The sequence below is a fragment of the Aquarana catesbeiana genome, linkage group LG09, assembly GCF_042186555.1.
Source record: "Aquarana catesbeiana isolate 2022-GZ linkage group LG09, ASM4218655v1, whole genome shotgun sequence".
Lineage (NCBI taxonomy): Eukaryota > Metazoa > Chordata > Amphibia > Anura > Ranidae > Aquarana > Aquarana catesbeiana.
This window is the reverse complement of record NC_133332.1, coordinates 17842171-17847234: the sequence shown is the minus strand read 5'-3', so window position 1 is coordinate 17847234 and position 5064 is coordinate 17842171.

The window sequence follows — 5064 nt, the reverse complement described above, 5'->3', positions numbered from 1 at the left end:
TCCTCCTCTGTGTCTCCTCCTCTGTGTCTCCTTCTCTGTGACTCCTTCTCTGCGTCCCCTCCTCTGTGTCTCCTTCTCGGCGTCCCCTCCTCTGTGTCTCCTCCTCTGTGTCTCCTCTGTGTCTCCTTCTCGGCATCTCCTTCTCTGTGTCTCCTGCTCGGCGTCCCCTCCTCTGTGTCTCCTCCTCTGTGTCTCCTTCTCGGCATCTCCTCCTCTGTGTCTCCTCCTCTGTGTCTCCTCCTCTGTGTCTACTTCTCGGCATCTCCTCCTCTGTGTCTCCTCCTCTGTGTTTCCTCCTCTGTGTCTCCTTCTCGGCATCTCCTCCTCTGTGTCTCCTCCTCTGTGTCTCCTCCTCTGTGTATCCTGCTCGGCATCTCCTCCTCTGTGAATCCTTCTCGGCATCACCTCCTCTGTGTCTCCTTCTCTGTGACTCCTTCTCGGCATCCCCTCCTCTGTGTCTCCTCCTCTGTGTCTCCTGCTCAGCATCTCCTCCTCTGTGTCTCCTCCTCCGTATCTCCTCCTCTGTGTCTCCTGCTCGACGTCCCCTCCTCTGTGTTTCCTCCTCTGTGTTTCCTCCTCTGTGTCTCCTCCTCTGTGTCTCCTTCTCTGTGTCTCCTCCTCTGTGTCTCGTCCTCTGTGTCTCCTTTTCTGTGTCTCCTCCTCTGTGTCTCCTGCTCGGCATCTCCTCCTCTGTGTCTCCTTCTCGGCGTCCCCTCCTCTGTGTCTCCTCCTCTGTGTCTCCTCCTCTGTGTCTCCTGCTCGGCGTCTCCTCCTCTGTGTCTCCTCCTCTGTGTCTCCTCCTCTGTGTCTCCTGCTCGGCATCTCCTCCTCCGTGTCTCCTGCTCGGCATCTCCTCCTCTGTGTCTCCTTCTCGGCGTCACCTCCTTTGTGTCTCCTTCTCTGTGACTCCTTCTCGGCATCCCCTCCTCTGTGTCTCCTCCTCTGTGTCTCCTGCTCGGCATCTCCTCCTCTGTGTCTCCTCCTCTGTGTCTCCTCCTCTGTGTCTCCTGCTTGACGTCCCCTCCTCTGTGTCTCCTTCTCTGTGTCTCCTCCTCTGTGTCTCCTTTTCTGTGTCTCCTTCTCTGTGTCTCCTGCTCGGCATCTCCTCCTCTGTGTCTCCTTCTCGGCGTCCCCTCCTCTGTGTCTCCTCCTCTGTGTCTCCTGCTCGGCATCTCCTCCTCTGTGTCTCCTCCTCTGTGTCTCCTCCTCTGTGTCTCCTTCTCTGTGACTCCTTCTCGGCGTCCCCTCCTCTGTGTCTCCTCCTCTGTGTCTCCTCTGTGTCTCCTTCTCGGCATCTCCTCCTCTGTGTCTCCTGCCCGACATCTCCTCCTCTGTGTCTCCTGCTCTGTGTCTCCTTCTCGGCATCTCCTCCTCTGTGTCTCCTGCTCAGGTGCCCTCCTCTGTGTCTCCTTTTCTGTGTCTCCTTCTCAGCATCTCCTCCTCTGTGTCTCCTGCTCGGCGTCCCCTCCTCTGTGTCTCCTCCTCTGTGTCTCCTTCTCGGCATCTCCTCCTCTGTGTCTCCTCCTCTGTGTCTCCTCCTCTGTGTCTCCTCCTCTGTGTCTCCTTCTCGGCATCTCCTCCTCTGTGCCTCCTCCTCTGTGTCTCCTTCTCGGCATCTCCTCCTCTGTATCTCCTCCTCTGTGTCTCCTCCTCTGTGTCTCCTTCTCGGCATCTCCTCCTCTGTGTCTCCTCTGTGTCTCCTGCTCGGCATCTCCTCCTCTGTGTCTCCTTCTCGGCGTCACCTCCTCTGTGTCTCCTGCTCGGCGTCCCCTCCTCTGTGTCTCCTCCTCTGTGTCTCCTTCTCGGCATCTCCTCCTCTGTGTCTCCTTCTCTGTGCCTCCTTCTTGGCGTCCCCTCCTCTGTGTCTCCTCCTCTGTGTCTCCTCTGTGTCTTCTTCTCGGCATCTCCTCCTCTGTGTCTCCTCCTCTGTGTCTTCTGCTCGACATCTCCTCCTCTGTGTCTCCTTCTCGGCATCTCCTCCTCTGTGTCTCCTGCTCGGCGTCCCCTCCTCTGTGTCTCCTTCTCTGTGTCTCCTTCTCGGCATCTCCTCCTCTGTGTCTCCTGCTCGACATCCCCTCCTCTGTGTCTCCTCCTCAGTGTCTCCTCCTCTGTGTCTCCTTCTCTTTGTCTCCTCCTCTGTGTCTCCTTTTCTGTGTCTCCTCCTCTGTGTCTCCTGCTCGGCATCTCCTCCTCTGTGTCTCCTTCTCAGCGTCCCCTCCTCTGTGTCTCCTCCTCTGTGTCTCCTGCTCGGCATCTCCTCCTCTGTGTCTCCTGCTCGGCATCTCCTCCTCTGTGTCTCCTCCTCTGTGTCTCCTTCTCTGTGACTCCTTCTCGACGTCCCCTCCTCTGTGTCTCCTTCTTGGCGTCCCCTCCTCTGTGTCTCCTCCTCTGTGTCTCCTCTGTGTCTCCTGCTCGGCATCTCCTCCTCTGTGTCTCCTGCTCTGTGTCTCCTTCTCGGCATCTCCTCCTCTGTGTCTCCTGCTCGGCGTCCCCTCCTCTGTGTCTCCTTCTCTGTGTCTCCTTCTCGGCATCTCCTCCTCTGTGTCTCCTGCTCGGCGTCCCCTCCTCTGTGTCTCCTCCTCTGTGTCTCCTTCTCGGCATCTCCTCCTCTGTGTCTCCTCCTCTGTGTTTCCTCCTCTGTGTCTCCTTCTCGGCATCTCCTCCTCTGTGTCTCCTCCTCTGTGTCTCCTGCTCGGCATCTCCTCCTCTGTGTCTCCTTCTCGGCGTCACCTCCTCTGTGTCTCCTTCTCTGTGACTCCTGCTCGGCATCTCCTCCTCTGTGTCTCCTCCTCTGTGTCTCCTCCTCTGTGTCTCCTGCTCGGCATCTCCTCCTCTGTGTCTCCTGCTCGGCATCTCCTCCTCTGTGTCTCCTGCTCGGCATCTCCTCCTCTGTGTCTCCTGCTTGGCATCTCCTCCTCTGTGTCTCCTCCTCTGTGTCTCCTTCTCGGCGTCCCTTCCTCTGTGTCTCCTCCTCTGTGTCTCCTCCTCTGTGTCTCCTTCTCGGCATCTCCTCCACTGTGTCTCCTGCTCGGCGTTCCCTCCTCTGTGTCTCCTTCTTGGTATCTCCTCCTCTGTGTCTCCTCCTCTGTGTCTCCTTCTCGGCATCTCCTCCTCTGTGTCTCCTCTGTGTCTCCTGCTCGGCATCTCCTCCTCTGTGTCTCCTTCTCGGCGTCCCCTCCTCTGTGTCTCCTCCTCTGTGTCTCCTTCTCGGCATCTCCTCCTCTGTGTCTCCTCCTCTGTGTCTCCTCCTCTGTGTCTCCTTCTCGGCATCTCCTCCTCTGTGTCTCCTCCTCTGTGTTTCCTCCTCTGTGTCTCCTTCTCGGCATCTCCTCCTCTGTGTCTCCTCCTCTGTGTCTCCTGCTCGGCATCTCCTCCTCTGTGTCTCCTTCTCGGCGTCACCTCCTCTGTGTCTCCTTCTCTGTGACTCCTGCTCGGCATCTCCTCCTCTGTGTCTCCTCCTCTTTGTCTCCTCCTCTGTGTCTCCTGCTCGGCATCTCCTCCTCTGTGTCTCCTGCTTGGCATCTCCTCCTCTGTGTCTCCTGCTCGGCGTCCCCTCCTCTGTGTCTCCTCTTCTCTATCTCCTCCTCTGTGTCTCCTCCTCTGTGTCTCCTTCTCGGCGTCCCTTCCTCTGTGTCTCCTCCTCTGTGTCTCCTCCTCTGTGTCTCCTTCTCGGCATCTCCTCCACTGTGTCTCCTGCTCGGCGTTCCCTCCTCTGTGTCTCCTTCTTGGCATCTCCTCCTCTGTGTCTCCTCCTCTGTGTCTCCTTCTCGGCATCTCCTCCTCTGTGTCTCCTCTGTGTCTCCTGCTCGGCATCTCCTCCTCTGTGTCTCCTTCTCGGCGTCCCCTCCTCTGTGTCTCCTCCTTCTCTGTGTCTCCTTCTCGGCATCTCCTCCTCTGTGTCTCCTTCTCTGTGTCTCCTTCTTGGCGTCCCCTCCTCTGTGTCTCCTCCTCTGTGTCTCCTCTGTGTCTCCTTCTCGGCATCTCCTCCTCTGTGTCTCCTCCTCTGTGTCTCCTGCTCGACATCTCCTCCTCTGTGTCTCCTTCTCTGTGTCTCCTTCTTGGCATCTTCTCCTCTGTGTCTCCTGCTCGACGTCCCCTCCTCTGTCTCCTCCTCTGTGTCTCCTCCTCTGTGTCTCCTCCTCTGTGTCTCCTCCTCTGTGTCTCCTTTTCTGTGTCTCCTCCTCTGTGTCTCCTGCTCGGCATCTCCTCCTCTGTGTCTCCTTCTTGGCGTCCCCTCCTCTGTGTCTCCTCCTCTGTGTCTCCTCCTCTGTGTCTCCTTCTCTGTGACTCCTTCTCTGCGTCCCCTCCTCTGTGTCTCCTTCTCGGCGTCCCCTCCTCTGTGTCTCCTCCTCTGTGTCTCCTCTGTGTCTCCTTCTCGGCATCTCCTTCTCTGTGTCTCCTGCTCGGCGTCCCCTCCTCTGTGTCTCCTCCTCTGTGTCTCCTTCTCGGCATCTCCTCCTCTGTGTCTCCTCCTCTGTGTCTCCTCCTCTGTGTCTACGTCTCGGCATCTCCTCCTCTGTGTCTCCTCCTCTGTGTTTCCTCCTCTGTGTCTCCTTCTCGGCATCTCCTCCTCTGTGTCTCCTCCTCTGTGTCTCCTCCTCTGTGTATCCTGCTCGGCATCTCCTCCTCTGTGAATCCTTCTCGGCATCACCTCCTCTGTGTCTCCTTCTCTGTGACTCCTTCTCGGCATCCCCTCCTCTGTGTCTCCTCCTCTGTGTCTCCTGCTCAGCATCTCCTCCTCTGTGTCTCCTCCTCCGGATCTCCTCCTCTGTGTCTCCTGCTCGACGTCCCCTCCTCTGTGTTTCCTCCTCTGTGTCTCCTCCTCTGTGTCTCCTTCTCTGTGTCTCATCCTCTGTGTCTCCTCCTCTGTGTCTCCTTTTCTGTGTCTCCTCCTCTGTGTCTCCTGCTCGGCATCTCCTCCTCTGTGTCTCCTGCTCGACGTCCCCTCCTCTGTGTTTCCTCCTCTGTGTCTCCTCCTCTGTGTCTCCTTCTCTGTGTCTCCTCCTCTGTGTCTCCTCCTCTGTGTCTCCTTTTCTGTGTCTCCTCCTCTGTGTCTCCTGCTCG